Genomic DNA, 20,768 nt, shown 5'->3' on the forward strand with positions numbered 1-20,768 from the left:
CTCTGGCATGTCTTACTGAAATACTGTAAAAGAAAGCACCCCCATAACTGCTAAAACCATTCATATGGCAGGTACGAAAAGAGTTAATTGGGTTTGCTGCTGCAGAGCACGCTCAGGTAGGCTGGGTGGAATACATTAGGCAGCCTTCACTGATAAGCCAAGGCATGCTCCAACATCGTCATTCAATAGCAGCTGCAGAACAGAGCTCATTTACTCATTCTGTGGCAAGATGTACTGTACTCTGCTAAGCCTGAACTGCAATCAAAAGGACATACTTTCGCAGAAAAAAAGAACTTGAAGAACATTAAGAAGCTTTTAAAGCACCAGAAACTCAATTATTTTCAGTATGTTTCTTTTTTCCCCTGTTTTAAGGGAACTTAAGCAAACCTTCTCCTTTGGCAAATTCAATTCTGCAAGGGTCCCAGCTCACTGCAGTGTTTAAACAAACAAGACCTCAGCATCTTCCCAAGTCCCAGAGGAGTCTGAACTTGCTGCAATCTGATTTTTCCTGCTATCATCACACATCTGGAACCAGGAAGGCACTAGCAATAGGCCACCTCAGGTGCTTCCTTCTACCTGTACTGCCACACCTGCAGCACAAACACAGCCTGTGGTGGCTAATCTTACATATTTCTCCCTAAGATCTCGGGAGAATTCCCAAGACCCTTTACTTGTTTGCAAATCAAGACTCTGTAGAACAAGGCAACATCTGCTGTAAACAAAACAATGCCCTGGAATATTGTTTTTCTGTTTAGATGAGAGTGGCTATGAAGCATCCAAGGTTTTCTAAAGGAAAAAACAGTTCCTGATGCTTATTAAAAGCACAAACTGTATTTCGTCTCCCAGACTGGCCTCCCTAGAAACCCCTCTCATCATGAGCAAACGTAAATGGAATTTTTTTTTTTTTAACCACAAAAACTAGTTCTTTTTTAATTTGCTCTCCATTGATTTTCAAAGACAAAAGGTACATAGAGCTTAACTGGAATGACACCAGAGCTAGCATTCAATAACAAGCAACAGAAGCACTCAATACTGAGCAACCACAATGCATACTCCTACATGGCTGAAAAGAAACAAAAGAAGGGTACACACAGAAGTACAGCATGGTATAGATTGAAAAGCAAAGGAAGATACATAGGAAAAGCAGTAAACAATGACATTCCCTTGGATCGAGGCCAAGTTTGCCTAAAGTGCAGCACCTTGCTATTTACGGTATTGAAAACAGATGTTTACTCTGGGGAAGCTGAAAACCTGAAGTGATCTAATCTAATCACCATGATTACTATTGACAATCTTTTCTGGTTTGTTCAAGATTTTACAAAGAATGCACTGAGCTAAGTATCACCCAGTTAACTTTGTCCAAAGTCTGCGTGGAGGCTTAGCACATAGCTAAAAGCAAATCTGAAACCAGCATTTGCGCAAGAAATCTCTTCCCATCTGCAGTGAGCCTTTGCCCACAGAAACGAGAGAGATCAGAAAACCCTCCACGGTGTCTGATCCACAGGCACACAACCAGCCTGCTGCACTGGAGGTGACTGTTCAATCAAAATTAGCAGTTTGTGATGAGCACAGACCAGCAGAAATTATATGATCTAACCTTAACTTCACTGCGTACAACAGAGAGATGCTGATTACAAAGACCCGGCAGCAAAGCTACCTCTGCCATACTAGAAATCTTAGATGAAGCCTTTTCTGGACTCCAAAGAGATGTACAGCGCTGCTCCCATATCACGCACTCCCTGCAAGCCCAAGCCATTATGGAGCCCGACGGGAATGCTGGGCACTCAGCACCCGGACAGAGGGCACAGGTGACCACCACATGATGGCCCTCAACCCTGGGCTGAGCTGGACACAGACAGGCACGGGCAGGCACGCAAGGCTCATGTGGTACACAGTCTTTTCCCTCTTAACTGCATGCAAGCCCCAAAACTATAGTGGCAAATGACAGTAGTAGAGAAGTGGTGCATTGTGTGTAGTCAGAGCCACAGCAGGTTCCCTGGGCTAGCACTGGTACCGGTACAGCCTAGTTCCCCTGCACACCTGGAGACTGAAACCTGCCTATCTGCTATGGCCATACCACCACCAAAACTCAAGCAAGCAGCGCTGGCATGCCTGCATTTACAAAAACGCACAGGCAGCAAGGCCTCATTTGATCCCTTGTCAATCAAATGTAGAGGCAACACTGACGTTTAAGAGCAGCGGTTTGCTGTGATGAGACACCAGAGGAAATCTGACAGCCGGTCTCTGATGGCACCTCAGACACAGCGAGGTTGCTGTTCACCTGCTGTTAGTTCTGGAGTAGCTCCAGGGGACCTGCACAGGGCCAAGGTCACAGTGTGCGGGGCTCAAGCTCAAGGGGAGGACGACCACTTTCTCTGGAGGTGGTCCAAGGGCCTCAGGTGCCTGTACCATCATGAAATGAGGGTCCTCAACTCCTGCAGGTCCTCCCCTGGTACTGTGTGGCTCTGGCAGCCCCCCCGGACTCTCCTGGAGAAGAGTGGCTGTGGAGAAAACCTGAGCTGGTCACACCACAGAGCACAGCCCAGCACAAGCCCACACCTGCCCTGTCAGCAATGCTCCTGTAGAGATAACGGGGCTTCGTTCCAGCCCGGCTTGGCGTTGCTGACTTCCCTGGGACAGTGAGGGATGTCTCTCTGTTCAAACAGTACAGGTGACGGTTCAGAGCTGTTCTTGCCTTGCCTTCCCCTCTGGCAAAAGTCTAATCTAGGTCTAATTATGAGGCTCAGTCATGCCCCGGCTCCTTTCAGCCCTCGCTAGCTGTACTAACTTGTCTGCACATGGAGCTTGTCAGTAATAGCTATCCTCCTATTCATGCCAATCCATGGATACCCTTATTCTAGAAAATGAGTTTGTCAGCATTTGGTTTTATTCAAGGATAGCTAGTGTGCTTTTAATACACATTAAAACAGGCTATGAATCTGCTTTCAAGTGCAGACTATCTAAACCAGTTTTTCTTTCTGGGTTTCAGATACTTTCAGAAGGGGTGTATCTCAGGTAGGCATTAGGTTAGACCAAGCAAAATCTAGGCACAAGCAGGAGATTTTTTGGCATTGCAAGCTCTAATTCCCTCCATGGACTACAGCACCAGAAGCAGGAGTGACAGGAGAGCAGGAAGGGAAGGGAGAAGCAGGAGGAAAGGAGAAGGAAACAGTGAGAGAGAAAAAAAATGAGTGGGTTTTGCAATTACAAACTGAAACTCGGAAAATCCATGACCAGGCTGAAGTCTTGCTAGCAGCAGTCACCAAGGAGCCAGGAATGCCCCTCCGGCATCTAGCATGACAGCATGTGCAGAGGATCTCTCATGCTCCCTTGACAGCTCCCTTTGCTAATCTCCTTTCTGAAGTGACAGAAATCTAACCCCCCCCCTTTTCTTACAGCTCTTTTGTGCCGCACATTTCCCATCTTTAAGGGAAAAGCTAAGGTAAGAAACCTTTCCCACAGCCCCAGACCAAAGCTGAGACCTCCTTTGGAGCAACTGCAATTACGTAGCAGCTGCAATTACGTAGCTCATTCACCAGCTCCCCAGAAAACTACCTTTCTTGAGGATGCTGCTGAGAGACACACACCCCTTGGGGCATCCTTATTTTCTGCATCACTCCAAATATCAAGTGATGATAAGGGACACGGAGGCAACTGCAATTTATGTCTTACGAGAAGCACGGATCAGCCCCAGCATGGAACAGAATGTAGATAACAGCTGCTTACAGAAAAGGCCTGCAGAGGAGTCTGTGGTGAGCACAGCTGTTGATGGCTGAATCCTGCAGGATTACCCCCAGGATTCTGCTCAAAACTTGTAATCTCTCACAGAACAGAAAAGTTGGAGGGGCTGGATATCAGGTTCCCACTAGCGCAAACCCTGTACAGCTGTGCACTGTACTCGGTGGTCTTTGCAGCCACGCAACTGTGTTTTGGAGGTCATACCATGACTCGGTACCTGTAAAATCTTTCCCCTACTGCTGTGAACTTCCTTTGTGTCAATGTAGGAAACGGTATTTTAGAAATGATAGCGCAAACTGTAAACACGTTTATGGGAGTTATTTGTCATATTCCTCTTCCTATAAAAGCCAGGCCTGCTTAGTATCATGAGCCCAATTGTTCAGACTGCTGAGGGAGAGAAAAAAATGATATCCAATACAATTTGGAAATAGCAAAAAGTAGCTTTTCTATACATTACAGCTATAGCTGTAAGGTTAAATCTCTTACAGTCTATCAAAACCACTGTCCCACTGAAAGGGGTGTTCTCAACTCATTTCAAGTGAGATATTGGGCCTTATCCCCACACAGGACTGGAAACAGCTTCTCTGGGCCACTGGCTCCTGCCAGCCTGCGCCAGCTGAGGAACTTCCAGCCCAACATCAATTTTAGAGGCTCTGTAGGGATGATTAAAACACAAACCTGCTTTGTTTTCAATTCTGCCAGCTATCTGAAGACACTCAGGAGTGTGCAGTACTAGGGACAAGCCAGGAAATGGACTGAGGGTGGAGAGATCTCTGATAAATGCGTCTGGCTGCGGTCAGCATTGCACAGGAGCAGGATACACATATCAAAAGCTATTTCACATGTTCCCTACCCATTCGGTGAGGCAGGCTGGGATCTCCCCCAGTTCAAGTCACCAGGGCTGAACCGATCCCGGTAAGAGGTAGCAGTTTGACGCAATGTACCATATCGGGCGTTGCAGGGGTAACCCTGGTCTACTGACGGACTCGTATTTGATGGATCAACGGAATTACTTTACAAATTTAACAAGCTTCCAAACCTCCCTTTGAGACATTGAAATACATTAGCAAATGCAAAATTATCAGTGCAAAAGATAGCCTGGGTAGTTGGCAATATTAACTAATGAAAGATGCAAGCCAGTAAGATCGTGAGCACACCACAATCCAGGACATCTGTTTGCTGAATAAACAGTCCTAATTCCTTCAGCACAGGTTACACAGCGCAGCTATTCAATTACCGCAAGACAATCAAAAGCAGTCGAGCAATCCAGCGGCCCAGAAGAACGGCATCATTTTACAGGATAAGAAAACCCTGACACTGCTCTGTTCAGGTTCAACTGAAGCTGCAAGAAAGAGCATTTTATCAGCCATTTTGAGGCGACACTCTCTTCCTGCACCCTTCTTCTTACAAAAGCCCCCTGAGGAGCTCACCAAAAATATTATCCAAATTTGTGGTCTCCAGAGGCTGCCTGGTGTCAGGCTACCACCTGTGCGGGGAGCGGTGGGAGGAGGAGTGCATTTGTGCGTGCTCACTGCTGGAGCCAAGTCTCATGCAGGCTAATGAATGCCCCGTCGACATTGGCACCGCCTTGTAATTGCCTAAGGAAAAGGTGGGGCAGTGAAACCAACCTGTTTCAAAGGCAGCAAAGTCTTAATTACTGGGTTAGCAAGTATAAAACAGTTTCAGGCAGGCAGAAAATACAAACAGTCATCTATTGATGACAAGACTTTTAATGACAAATCTGCTGGTTTGGTATGACATCACGCCAACGTGACATGCTGAAGCCGCCTGCCGAAAATGGGGAGAAGGGCGCAGATGAATGGGTGGGTGTGGAAACGAGCTCCAGAAGGACTTCTCTGTGTCATGGTGTAACCACATGAATTACTGCACAAGAGCTTACAGTAAACAAAGTATTTGCTATCTCTTAGAAAGATCACAGCGGCAGCAGCAGCAAAACAGTTCACAAAAGAAAGAATCTGAGTCAGTCCAAAACAAAGAAAGTACTGTAAGGAAAATTCAAGAAAATACGAGACTAGACATGGCAGAAGAGGATAAACTGTCAGGCAGATTCTTGCCCTGGGGGCTCACGGCGTGGGAGCTCACAGGACCTGCTCATTCTAGAGGTTATAAGTCCATAAAACACCCAATGGAGACAGCGCTATCCTTCAAGTGCCAGACAGGTGTTGCTGATGTCCTTTCATGGCTGGACAGCAATTATCTCCATTTACAAGCCACCGATACCTTCTCGGTAGCAGAGCTGGCCATTCCCAAGCACCTGTTTATCTCAGAGGGGAGCAGGACGGCTTTGCAGAGAGGCGGGTGCTCCCAAGAGCAAGATGTAGCAGCACCTCCCAGCTGGCTCTGACGCGGATTCAGCCTGGGCTCCTGCCAAGTCCCAGTGCTGCTTCTCTCCGTGCTCCCACGTGCGTGGCAGTAAGGTAACGCACGGTCACTGCAGCAACATGTCACCTCCCCAGGGCTGAGCACCCTGCATTTGCTGTGCACTGGCACCCAGTGCTCCCTCCTACCCAGGGCGCAACCTTGGTTCTCCAGGCCTGAGGGGACACTGCATCCCAATGGGATGAAACAAATTGTTTATCCCAGCCCTTAGAGATGCTGTTATCATCCAAACAACTTCCTTTGGGCCTCATGATGCCTCTCAACCTGCCCAGGACAAAAGGTGGTGCCACAGATGCAGGGCCAGCCCTCCATTAGGAAATATGTCCTCCTTCCCTTTGAGAAGCACTACAGCACGCCGCTACCAAAGCCCTCCAGGATACACCAGACATAGCCACACATGAGCCATAGTTGCCTCTAAGCTTCTCACAGGGTAGCTAATCCAGTCTAGATTCAGGCTGGGACACAGAAAAGAGCCATGGCTCTAGAGGCACTGATGGAGACAACAGTTGCTGCTCTCCAGCATGGCTGTCCCCTAAGCACAGCCCAAGGGAAGGCGTGAGGAAGGTCACTCTGGGGAGAAAGGGCACTTCCACTACCATCGCCTTGCACTCCTCTGATCCAGGGTCTTCATAAACACTGCAAAATCTGCTGGGATGACTGAGTCTAGCCACAGCTTCAGTAGTGAACAGGCAATTCCTCTCTCTCCTTCACAGATAACAGCTTGTGACCTGTGCTTGACGGAGGGCAACACAAAGATGATTAACAGCTGCTGAAGCTGACTCAGAGCAGACCAGAAGTAAGTATTCAGTTACAAACTCAGGCAAATTAAAGGTTTGCACCTACAACCCACTGTTTCAGTTCTTAGTTTAGGGATCTTCCTAAGTATTAACAACTTCTGCTCAGTATGTGCTAGCTGTGGAGTCTGCTGTCAGCTAGGAGACCTCAACCCATCCTGGAAGAAAACCATTATTTACACCTTTATCAAATTAGATTGCAACAGTCTGAGATGGCATTTATGAAATCCCTACGACTACATCATCCTTCAGTCATCCTGGCTACCTCTCTTCTTGCTTTCCATTCTGGCTTCCTTTTAATGACAGTCACAGTTGCAGTCCTGGTCCTAAACTCAAGTTTTTCCAAGACTTAGGCCCAATACATCTAAAAGAGCTAAAAAACTTGAGAAGGAAGATTATAGCAGAAGCTTATCTGCTCAGGCTAAACAAGCTCCATGCCATTGGACAGAGCCTCTCCAAGCTGATGACACAGCCTCGTAGAGTGGTGGGAAGTGTGACGCAAAGCCCCTTAAGAGGTGAGGACCACCCTAGACCTCCTGCTCCAAATCCAAGCCCAGTATTCTGCCATGAATGCAGAGCAATGTCCACAGACAAGTCAAAGCCAAGGCAAAACTCATAACAAGCATTTTCCTGAGGGACCAGAGAAACTAATAGCTCATGTTAATGAAGTACTAAAAAGGGCTTAGATTGTATGGCACTGAAAGTCATTTAAGGGTTCAGAGTACAGCACAGCAGAAACTACAGCAAGAAATGTCAAGAATGTGGGTGAGGAAGAGCTTACACACAAGTAAAACTGATCATCTCTGCAAGATTCCCTGCCTGAGTAAGCGTCCCTTTTTTAACCCTTTTCACTTCCTCCCCCTAAATTACAGCATAATACCAAGTAGGTAAAAATAGAGTTTTGTGGGTCATATCCAACAGCTGATAAATAAACCTAGACTCTTTCAACAACTATTACTTACAAAAAACCTCATCAGCTGGAAGTATGTATTGAAAAAACTCACAAAAGTTCTTTAAACACAATGAATGCAGAAAGGTTTTGCAGCCAGCTATTAAGACTCCATAGTAAAGGAACAGTAAAAGACCACGCTGTGCTTTCAGGCAGGACTGTGCCATTTGTTGGTACCAACTGTTGAATATAACTGCCTGTAGAACTGTTTTCAAACCATTGTTTCTTTTTAATATTTTATACTGAGAAATACAACGTAACTATTGCCACTGCACGTTTCCTCATGACAGAATATATAAACACTCCCACTAAAACATACCCAAAAGTTCAATCTTTTCAGAGAAAAGCATGGAAATAGCTCTTACTTGTATTCTAAGTCATTTATTAATCCTCTGCATTTTCCATACTACTTCACCTGCACTGATGTGATATGCTATTAGCATAGAGATTTTCATTTTTAAGATGTACAATCAATAATGCATTTCCATATGCCATTAAATACAACGTGTGGTTAAATTAATGGAGCATTTGACTTTTGATCCATGTTTGGTTGCAGTTCAGTGCAGGAAAAATGCACGAGAACTTAGTTAATCTGACAGCAGAGCTCTCCCACGCTTTCTAACATCGAGTTTCAGATTAAAGTGAAGCATTCCTGCTGCCACTCAGCTGGAATATGAAATCTGTTCATTTCCACTTCACAGGCCAGAATGCAAGATTTTCGGTCACTTAAACTCCTACTGAAAGGGCTAGATCGTGCTAAAATCTGATTTCTATTTAGCTCCTGCAGCCTGTCTGCATCATTGCCAATCCAGTGGCTTCTCCTCCTGTGGGGGAACATCACAGCCTGTCAAAGCAACAGTGGCCAGCAACTCTCAAGCAAAAACTTTAAGATTAGGGATGGGAAAAAGTTGTATGTTTTGACAAAATGCCCTGCGGAAAAAGTCTTATTTTCTAGCAATTGTTCCAACATGGGAAAGAAAAAGCACTGCCTTTCCTTGCATTTAAGCTACTGAAAAAGGAAGGTATTCAGAAAACATGGAAGAATAATAACTGTTGAACTTTTAAGGATAATCACTGTGATATTACTTGAGAGACAAAAAGAACTCCCCCTCTTGTCTGTCTTTCACCCTCCCCAAAACCCCCAAACAAAAACTCTTGAGAACATTCTAAATATTCTGGAAATATTAGCTTGGAAATTGAAATTTAAGATTGTACTGGGGAGGAGCTAGAGAGTCATTAGAGAAAGCACAAATATGCTCCAGTTCTGGTGTTCACAGACTGCCAGTGCCTCAAAAGGAAAACAAAGAATCCCCCCCCGGAAGAACACCCTCCCGAAACACCTCTTTGCTCTCTGATCTCAAAGACTAAACCAAAACTTGAAGGCAACCTCCAAAATCGCCAAGGTATGGGATAAAGTGGCTCTGTGATGCCGTGAGAGTTTGAATCCCAAAGCTAGCAATCAAGGCGTGTGGGTGTGGGAAAGGAGGACACACACAGTTCCTACAAAAACAAGGCTCCTCTGCAACGAACAAGCTGAAAAGCACCAGCCCTGGTCCTCAACAGCCTGCTCTGCTCTCCACCTCCCATATTGCCTCTTCCCTCACCCTATGCCTTTTCTCCAGCACCATCCTTTCCTGCCACTGTCAATAAATTCTCAGGCATGTGGCTCCATCTGCCATTTCCTTAATTGTAGCAACCTGTGTTTTGAGCAAATGGTCAGAAATTGTATCAGACTATTTTTAATAAGTTAGCAAAACTAGTACATAGAACCAGTCCCCGTAAAGGCCAGTACAGTAAAACACAAATTAAACTTACAGTCCAAGGCATTATTTCTTCATAGTATTCAAAAAGAAAATAACCTTTAAGAAAATATTCACATATTGACATCAGGTACCTCTGCGACAGTTTCTCACGTACCTTTTCTCAGAGAAATTCTATTTTAAAATGAAACAATAAATGTGAAGTTTCAATGCACTTGTTCTATTGCAGCCAGCTCAGGCATAGAGGGTCTGCAGGCAGGGAAATCACTTGAGAATTGTAAGAAGGGCTTTAATTTAATCTGAACTCCAGACAGATCAGTGATATGGGAAATCACTGCTTTCCATTCAGAATTTTTAAAATACTCTATCACAGAAAACATCTTGAGATACCGGGTAACTAATGTTATTTACTTGGTGGGGAAATTACTTTTTATAAAGGGGAGAAACACAGCAAGACTTGACCAGAGTCAGGGACAGAAATATTCTCTTACTATGAGTTTTATATCTTATATTAAGCCATCACTTTCTAGAAGATCCATTAATTGCACTGGCTCCAACATCACTTTAGATGGAGACTCTGGTTACCTTAACAGTCTTTCAGAGACCATATGAAGTAGAAAGGCCCCCAGCAAAAGACCTGTAGCAAGCCAATGGCTATATGCAAACACAAATAAGACATTGTTGCCAGACAAGGGATGGTTTTTAATGCTGGGATGATGTAATTGATCAGAGTTTAACAGAGGACATACTCCTCTTTTTACAGATAGCAAGCGTTGCAGAGGCTCAATATCCTATTTACTGCTTTGCCACAACACCCATCTTTTCAGAAAGATGTGCAATAAAAGGAGTGGCTGACAATTTCAGCCAAGGCTTTAAACAAATCCCCAGTGCAGGCCCTCATGAATTAAAGAGCATGCAACAGATAAATGGAAAGCTGGCAGTGAAACCACATCAAGGCCAAGTGGATAAAAAAAATGCCACCTCTTGGCTTCTGTGGTACTCATCCTAATATAAACCAAATGCAGGAGATCAGCTGAAATTCCTTTTCTGTTCAAGGAAAATGCATTCCCTAACATTAGACTTATTTGCTGCTAGTCAAAGGTTCATTTTACCAAATGATCACTACAGAAATTGTGGGTTTCCCCACCCCTCTTCCCTGGCACGTGAAGTGGGCTGCAGAGCTCGGTGGCATGGGACTCCTCCTTCCCAGACGGAAGGTTGTGTTTTCCTTAAATATGGTCCCTACCTTTCCCCCCAAAACATTACATCTACCAGATACTGACCAAGAAAGCTAAACACAACACCTGGATTTGGCAAGCTTCAGCTTCACTATGCTGGAAAACTAACTTAAGGAAAGCTTTAAAAGGATTTTTCCCCTCTTGAAAATGAAGAATAGTTGGCCTTGAAGTTTTAAAGACAATCTGCTATTTTTCCACTGCAGTATAATTCCAAGTTTCTTTAGGAAGATCCCTGCACTAGCTCTACACACTAGTGGTTGGGAGGAGCAGTCCCCACAGTAGCTGTTGAGGTTTCCTTATTTCATTTTCTTTTTCAAATGGGAAATCACAGAAAAGAGGGAAAAAAAGGTAGCCACTGTGGACTTCCCAGGACCTTCTCATGCAATAAAGTCAAGGTTCAGGATAAACAGAATTGAGAACAGCAATGAGGGGACATCATGCTCTTGCCCTGTGTGAGTTTTGTTTCATTCCTGACTGACTGGCAGGCAGCATTCAACAGACAGGGGCTAAAGCACCATGAGGTTGCAGGTCTCAGAAAATGATTACAGGGGAATTGAGTGCATGAATTGGTTTGTCTTCCTTGCTCTGAACCATCTTTCCTTCTGCCCCTCACATATACACATGGCTACACGTGTTCCTGCCAGCTGTTTTGGTGTTTCGATGCAAGATACACAGAGCCTGGCTTGCAAGAGGAGGTTGTTCCTACAGGACTCTCAAGGCCCACCTTTCCCTAAAACCCTCAGATGTTTACACCGAGAGCTTTACAATAAGGGTGATGTTACTGTGTTTTCCATTTCCTGGTGCGTATGAAGTAGCCAGCCCTGCTGTGGGACGTGGCACCTTCACCCTGCTCCGTAGGTACGTGCAGGGGTGGCTGGCTGGCCGTGGCCGAGCAGTCCCGCATACTTTCCCACGTTGTCAGCACGGAGGTGTTGCATTTCAAGCCATGCAGTCGCAGTGTGTGCTTTTGCTGCTGCTGCCAACTCAGGAAACCACTGCTGCCTCTTTCTTTAACCCAGCTCAGGTTAGACCAGATTTTCCGGTACAGATAACAATTGCACTATTTACATTTCATACACCTAAAGGGAAGACACCCTGGCTTTGCTGGAGCAGATGTCTTAGAAGGAGGCTCAAAGACTAAAAAGCATGTAAAAGCCACAGCAGCCTCTCTGACCTGCTCCAGCATGGCCCAGGTGATTTTGCCTGCACAGACTGCCCGAGCAGCTGACATGCACTGAGTGGCTCACTGCAAGGTGTCAGAAACGATAAAGCAATACCATGGTTTGATTTACTGCCAGGCAAACACCGGCTGGCAGTGACCACACACGGCGAGGTCAGGCAGCGCTGTCCTTTATTAGCATGTCAACGATTGCCACGCTAACGCGCTCACGGATTAGACTCCCAAAGTTGGAAACGCAAGCATGCTTGGGTATAACTAATTGGAAATAGGCCCTGAATTCCTAATAACCAAAGTTATGGTCCCTGGGATTTATGCCAAATTAAAGACAATTAATTCTCCTCTCTTCTCTTATACACCTTAATAGCTCTGTCCTTGAGTCAGTTCCTTCCTTGATGTGCAGAGCCCTTTATCTCAGTCTCTAAAATTTGATGTGCGTGAAGAACGGTTAATAAGAAAGTTCTGAATCAAATCCGAGTTACCGTATCAAAATCTCTCATGTTTTACAACAGTGAAAAATACAATTGGATTCAAAGTCTACTTCAGATCCTAGATTATAAAGACATTTGCTCACAGCCTCTGCACTCTAGTCTTCAGAGGCCTTAAACAATTCCACGTTTCCCTTTAAGACGTTCTTTTAAAATATCACATGGCAATATATACAGATAATCACGATTGTTTTCATTAAATGATTTCAGTGAAGTTCACTGGCTTTATTTGATATACAAAAGACTATTTAACCTTCTCCCAAGATACTCTACTGATGTAATTACAAGCAAGAGATGAGGCACGGCTCTCCCAGCTGCAACCACTAACAGGAAAGAAAACTTTCTGCTAAGCAGAGGCTGCTGTAAGTCTTTCCCAGAGGATGTAAGAGGCAGGTATCTCCCTGCAGATAAGAATACTGCGAATCTTTATTTCCCCAGCTCAGTATACAGTATACAGGCTGCTGCTGTCAGGACTATTCAGCTAGGGGAAAAGTTAAGAGGGAGTGTGTGTTTAAGGTAAAAGAACTGCTGGCACTCTGTTATAGGCTTCCTTCACGCACAAAGTAAACAAGACCACGTCTCCCTTTTCAGAGTGTCAACAGCAAACCCTGCAGCAGAGCATACTCTGCTGAGGCCTTGAAAGACATAGCTGTGATTTTCAGAGCTGATGGGGGCTCCAACCACAAGCTTGCCTGGGACACAAGAAGACACACTTGCCAAGGACAGGAGTGGAATTGGCTGAATCTCAGCTGCTCGCTTTACTGAGCTGACAACCAACACAAAATGCCAGGAGGAGACATCCTGCACAACGAGCCTCTGATGTTGGAGATGACCACGGGGGCCTCAGCCTCCTTGGGAAAACATTGTCTTTCCTTCCAGACAGGGGTTTTTAGACCCATGACCTGCCCTGAGGGAAGACAAAGTAGGTCCCCATCCTATCTGTGAAAGCCAACACAGTCCCAAGTCTTCTCCAGACAGCGCTCAGTCTCCTCGTGACCAGCCCCATGTCTCAGCAGCTGGCAGAAGATCTTAGGGGTTTCTCTAGGAGACAGAAATGGCAAAAGAAACCACAGACCCATGCAATCTGAGCCTCCTGCTCCCGAGGCTGGCACACCACAGATGAGGCTCTCCAGCAGACAGTCAGCTGTTGGGATTTTCACCACATCTCCCCCACAGCAGACCTGAGGCAGATCTCTGCAGAGCCCATACAGAGGAAATCATTCCCCATGACAAAGTAGGAGAGGAATGTCCCAAACAAAGCCATGAATGTTGCCATGTGAGAGCTCAAAATCCAAGTTTCATACTGCCTGTTGAGTCCTCGATCTAAGGCTAATATGACTCTCTCAAGCATTTCACTCCCTAGGTTTCTTCTTCTCTCTTTCTGCTGAACTCTGCTCAGCGACATACCTGATTCCATGCCCTGAGACAGAAAGGTGCATCCTAAAAGAACGGAGACACTGGAAAGAGTTGGGGAGAGGAAATCTCTAAGGTAATGTGAGGCAGGGAGAGCAAGAAAGCTCCCCCTCAACTTGTGGCTCATGAACAACCCTGATCTGCTACAGAACAGCAAATAAACACAAGTTCGCCTTCCCACACATGCAAGCAGCAAGCAAAACAGCAAAATAAATGAAGCAAGCGAAAACACAATTTTTATTTGGTACCATGAGACAGCATTACACTAGATAGTCTACATATTTTTTTCAGAGAAATCAGAGAGCCCTTGGATTAAAACACCTGAGAAACCCTGGTCTGGGAAATAGGGCCCTACCAGCCTGTGAAGCTGGGCTGCCACATGCACAAGCTGTGGACCCAGACCTTGATGCACTGAGAGCAAAGGCAAAAGGTCAATTCTCCCCAGCAAACCACCTGCAAACAGAATAAACAGCATCATCTTACATTTACACTGAGAACAGAAATTAAATTAGCAAGTAGATTTTGATCATTAAGTGACCTTTAAAAATGATTGAGAGAAGAAAACATTAGCCACTGTTCGTTGCTCTGATACAGATCCCTCCTGAAGGCAGCTTTGTGTGCGAAATATTATTGCTAATTTTATTTCACGTTTTCAAACTGCTTTTAAGAATTTAACATTACTCTTATTTCCTCATTTTTTCATAGACAAGCTTTGATGTCTTCTTTTTTCATATGAGCACAAATTGGGAAAAGTACTGTAGCTGAACTTAAAAGAACTGGACAATTTTATGATGTTTAATAACATTGGCAGCTATAAAGGCTAAAAACACTAAGGGTAATGAAATCTCATGCTCTGGCGCTTAAGGTATTCTCCTCCTCTTGTCCCACATGCTGAACCGTGGAAATAGTTCATGCCACTATGGGAAGGAGAAAGCACATTCTCCTTGGAGACACCCACAAGGGCTGGCTACGGCTGGAGGTCAGAGTCGCAGTGGCCAGACTCACGGCAAACTGCTACGTCCTGCAATCTCTTCTCACTCAACTGTATTTATGACCACCATCAACTTACTAACAATTATAGCATTTGTCGCACAAATCTTTACGAGTTTTCCAAATGAAAGCGGGCTTTTCTTTCTTCCTGGCTTAAGCAGGATTATGGAAAGATTGCCAGAAATTACACCTGGTTTATGGCTTCAACAACCACATTTTCTTTCGGTGCTCTCATCGTACCTTGCTGCTTCCTCACTTACATAAAACTGCAGAGATTATGTAGAATTCATGTCTGCCTTGTCACAAGCTCTTTTAAAAGTCAATACCATTTAGAATCTGCTTTGACCTTGCATTTAGACAGACATAATACCATGTACGACTCCATCCTGCACACAAAATCCCTTATTCACACGTCAAGAAAGACAAGGGTTTTGACTGCTAATGCCTTCTCTTTGCACGCGAGGCCAGATTTACCTAAAGTCCAAATTAGGGCAGGCTTGTACTTTCAAAATTTGGTAACCTCTTATGGTAGCCATTTTTTTAAAATAAAAAAACCCCAAACATTGACACAGTGTAATCATTGAGCTGTGACCAATGGTTCATAGACCATGAACCATTTGTTAGTATCATCTCTAGGCCATTTCATCCCTGCAAAGGTTTCAGACATTGGATGGCCCTTGGCCACTTATTCTTTTGCCTTTCATATCTGATATTGTAAGTAGTTAAGCCTGAACTATCTACCATTGTAAGGAATGTCACAGAGAATGAGGTGGCAGTCAGGTTGTACCAGATGATTCAGTAGTCCTTTATGAAGTTCAGTACATCTCAGCACAGAAGACCTGAAGTTCCAGCAGTTTTTCTACCTCCCATATACCCAGTTTCAATTCTCTGTTGGCTACACTTCTATTCCACTGCTTAAATGCATCTAGCCCAACTCTCTTCACTCCATTGGCCTTATGTCTCTCTCCACAATCCAGTTTCGTTGGGAATGGTGGTGCAGTCTACCTTTGCCACCCTGTCCCTCAGGAACACACTCCTGCTTTCTGAAACAAACCTCCTCTGAAGGACAGTATTTAATCTGGCTTTTCCCCTCTCCAGACCAGTCTTTCCAGCCATTTATCCACTTATGTAACACCATCTACATCAAATACCAGCAGCATGTAATGGAAAAAGCATTAAAAATATTGTCCAGTCCCAACCATCTGCCTGTAAAACTCAGTATTCCTACAACTGCCTGTCTCATTACTGTCTGTATTTTAGTCTACAAAACAGGACTGAAATCTCATACCGTCACTACCTCAAAACTGGCAGGAAACACTAAGTTTCCACATCTGTGCACAAGAGGCAGGGAGCAGCCTACAGGGATGTGGGGTCTCCTTCCCTTGAGCTGTTCAACTGGCCCCACAGCTGTGGGGACGGAGAGCTGCCATCTCCCCATCTGCCAGTTTCAGGAGGGGATGGAGCCCTTTGGTGGAATGCAGGAGAACACAATTTTTTATAGCACCTGGAACTAAGCAGGGATGTAAAGAAAAGTACAAGCAGGCAGGGAGAAATTAATTGTGTTTGAGGGTTTGGAGACATCCTAGGAGCAGAGAGTGCGCTCCACAGCTCACAGGGGTCAGGCATGTCCCCGTGCATCTCCCAGCTGCGGTGAAAAAATTTGCTGTTCCTAGTGTGGAGCGGAGGGATAGCAAACACTACTCCAAGTGTTTTGAGCAGGTTGCGTAAGGCTGTGGCTCTGGTGGGACAGGTTTGTCAGTACTGCCTGACCTGCCTTCGCTGACAGCTACCCACAGGCTGATCTGAACAGGAGGAGGTGCAGAGATCTGGGCAAGCGAGCTGGTCCCCAGCATGCCCCGGGGCTGAGGAGATCGAGCAAAGCCAACCAGCTGCAGCATGCCACCACCAAGAGGCTGCTGGCACTTTGTCTTGCCTGGGTTTGTATTAGAATTGGACTAAGTGAGCTGATCAGTTGAATGATGAGCACAATTTGTCAAGCCGACCTGTGAAGCGTGCCCCATCCCTGCTTGCTGAGGTATGGAGGTGCCAGAGCCTCTCTTCGCAAGGAGTGTGCTGCAACCCCGTCTGCTGACGCTTTATGAAGAGCTTCTCACAAACTTGCCCGTTTGCAAGCTGCATGCAGCACAAGGCATCGCTGCAAACTCATAATTAAATTCATTACTCCATACAATTTTAAGCCATTCTTCAAATAATTACAGTAATTTGATAAGCAGAAATCACATAAACCTGCTGCAGTTTTATCTCTCCCATTTGCTGTCTGAAGGAAAATGTGTGAGTAATTAGTTGGATGATAACAGTCCGGGTTATACAAGCAAAACAAAATTAATATGATCCTTACTCCAAAAAATTTAAAATAAAACGAAACCGGTGACACCTTAGGCAGCGTGGGGTGGGAGGGAGGGGAACAGCAACAGCCAAAGGGAGTGCGAGGAAGGCGACGCTGCGCTGGCCCCACGCCCGCTGCGGAGGCAGGATGCTCCCGGGAGCAGCCGACCTGCAGCTATTGCTCCGCTCTCCCGGGAAAGTCACGTCAGGTAACCTTGGTAACTCTGAGGCCCTGCGAAGGCAGGGGAGGCGGGAGGTGAAAGCTTCCTGCAATATTCACGGGACCATGACAGAACATTCATTAGCGCTCTAATGTCAGGAGGAATCAGCAGCCCGGGCGGCCGCACCACCCCGCTCTGCTTCTCACCTTGTTTATGAGGTTCCTGACCTTTCCTGCTACGACGCGGGCAAGTCGGCAAACTGCAGCTTGCAGCTCGCTGAGGTACGGGGAGGAAATAGAAATGCATTGAAAAAGCAAATTCACACCTGCCGGCCTCTCCAGTGAGCTCAAACTCGTGAATCGAGAACTGGGGAATGAACACCACACACCATCTCTGGCAGGCCCCGGCTGTCCTTTGGGCTCACCTGCCTCCCAGGCTGCCGAGGTGCCTCCAAGCAGATGCAAATCCACCGCAGGCATGAACGCCGCAAATGCCAGGGGACCCACCACAATGTGGCCCCAAGAACTGTGTCAGCACCCCACTTTGCAGCAGGGGCAAATAGAGATAAAAAGAGGTGGAACTGGATGCTATGAATATGTCCTGATTAGCACAGACCTCAACTCCCTGAGCAACTTGTGTCCTGCTCCGTCCACACGACCACAAATTCAGAGCCAGAGATGGCAGAAGTCCCCTCTGCACAGCCACAGACTCTCTGAACCCTACCAAACAACATTAGGTGACTAAAGAGTTAATAAACCCAAAAGGGCCAGGAATGAGTTTCGCTAGAGATAAGGAAACATGGAATACGCTAGGCTGAAATAGAAACGTGGCCTGGCCACAAGATCAATAAAGAGGAGAAGGCCAGAGCTGTGGTTACTCTGGTGCCTGTATTAAGAGCTTCATCGGGTTTCTGCAATCAGATCTGAAGATCCCACTGAAGGAACAAAGGGAAGGCTCCAGGCCCTCATTTCAGAGAGGAGCGAACTAAGAGTCATCAATTTTCTGAAAGTGACTTTATGCCTCGTTAAGACCCATCTAAATTATATACAAGATGACTTCCAAGTAATGGAAAAATGAATCTGCAGCCAGTCCTTTTCTTTTTTTTTTCTTTTTGTCTTTTCTTTCCTTAAGGATGTGTCTCCAGCCAGCCTGAAACAAAACACTTGTTTCAGGGAGAAAAATTCCCATCGCTACAGGGAGATATTTCAAAATGAGCACTTCAGTTTTAAATGCAGCTGCACCTTTCACACTCCTCTTCTTCCCCTAGAGCTTGGAGCACCCCGGCCAAGAAAAGCGATTCAAGTCCCAAGCACCACATATAATAAGCAATTTACGAACTCAAGCAAGATTAGCTTTAAATACCACACTTTCCAGAGGAATCAATCTCAATGTGGCAGCTCCACAGACACTTTTTTTTTTTTAAAAAAAAGATCTTAAAATGAAAGAAATTTCACATCCTTAATTTGGAAATAAAAAAAGAGTTTGCTGAGTAAGCAAGTTCAATGCAACATGAAAAGAGGAGGAACAATACACCGGGACAAAAACCCACACATTCTTTTAGCATGTATTTTACCAGCTGCTAAAATCAGAGTCAATTATGAGTGCATGAAAGAAAAACGTATCACAGAGGCTGCACCTCCTTCCACCACGTGGCCATGGCCCGTGACCCTCAACGAGGTGCTGGGGCCGACCCGATGGCTGCCCAGGCGCTGGCGCGGCTCTGCTGCTGCCCTCCATCCCCAGAGCCACACACCACGCTGGGGACAGGCGTGACCTCTTCACTGTGAAGCTGATTCAAAGCTGGGGCATGTCACCAGGAAGGATGATAGATTCACCGCTGCTTGGGATCTTTCAGAGGAGATTAAAAAAATTCTAAAAAGTCTTCCTCCAGTCTGCTGGAGAAGCTGCATCGCTGGTGCATGTGTGTAGAAAAAGGAGTCTGGGCTTGTGGGCCTGAGGGTGCTGCCTGGTTTGGGAAGCCAAACTGCAGAGCCCCAGCACCCGCCTTGCTGAACAGGCCGGAGGCAGGAGTGGATGTTTGTGTTGCCCCCAGCATACATGTAACAGCTGCAACAAGACAACTTCTAATCAATTCCCATAGCCCAGGGCTTCAGACAACTGCCTGCTTTGCTAGGGAGGAATTTTATTTGCAGTGTGTCCGTGGTTTTGCTTCCTTCCCAGCTTTACTTGAAGCAGCAGAGAGCAGTTATAGGTATACCATGGGCTGGAGAGAGCAACGGTTGAGGGTTGCACCAGGAACGATCCCATGAAATCTGCACAAAGCTGAAGGATGGGAAATACTAATGGACCTCTGGGGAGAGAAAGCGGACGAGGACCGTGGGAGAGGGAGGAAGGGCTGCTCCCCCATCCGAGCATCCCAATGCAGCTTGCAGGGATGGCATGAACCCCTTGCAAACACCTCCCCTTGCTTTGTGGGGACTTTGTCGTCAGCGGCTCCCCTGAGAGGCCTGCTCTCCAGCCATGCCTGGGGTGGGTTTCCTGTGCAGTGAGATGCCCGGGTGTATCACAGGACTATCTGGTGACTGCCCAAGATGTGAGGACATTGGGACAGATAACCTAATCTCCCCTCTGATCTCACACTACGGAAATCTCAGGATTCTGCTGACACAGCAAAACTGGCAGCAAACTCTGCTATTTCAGCTGTGGGTTTCCACTAGGGTCTGTAATCAATATGAACAAGTCAGGCAGCAGGAAACAACTGCTGCCATTTTGGCTGCTTTAACCAGATCTGATCCTGTGTCCCTACCAGAAAACAGTTAAAAGCCCCAGCTCGGGTGACGGCAGCAGTCCCCGGCAGCCCCGGGACAGGGCCACGCTGCCACAGCCTCACAAGGTGCTGGCCCTGCCGCTGTAGCTGCCTCCGGGCTGGCAGGGCAGCTGGCAGAGAGCTGCAAGCCTGCGGCGCTCCAGACATTTGTCACAATTATTGGGGATTTACGAGGACAAGGATCCTGTCAGTTGTCTATAATTTCACTCTGAATGATACCCCTCTCTGTAGGTGGTAGACTCTGAATTAAGCCACCCTGGAGGGAGAAAGGGAGATGTCCCCATTGAATGCCTCTTTGACAGACATGTCGCCTAAACAAGCTCTTCTGCGCAGCTCCCGAACACCCGCTGAGGGCCTTGGAGTAAGTTAGTGTCCACAAAGCCTGGCCCAGCAGCACGTCTCACAGAGCTGTGATGGGATGGCTGCTGGGTACCAAAGACAGAGCCCAGCCCTCTGCAAGCTGGCACATGCCCCATCTTGGCTACGCTGGTGATGTACATGGGTACTAAAACCAAAGAGCGCAGGG

The 20,768-nt window shown here is 46.2% G+C and overlaps 1 protein-coding gene across 5 annotated transcripts in view; it reads right to left on the reverse strand.

Moving 5' to 3' along the window:
- The window catches only part of PTPRF (protein tyrosine phosphatase receptor type F), a 393,615-nt gene that overhangs the window by 111,261 nt on the left and 261,586 nt on the right, over positions 1–20,768 (reverse strand). The window lies entirely within an intron of this gene.

Source organism: Ciconia boyciana, chromosome 7 (genome assembly GCF_034638445.1).
Source record: "Ciconia boyciana chromosome 7, ASM3463844v1, whole genome shotgun sequence".
NCBI lineage: Eukaryota > Metazoa > Chordata > Aves > Ciconiiformes > Ciconiidae > Ciconia > Ciconia boyciana.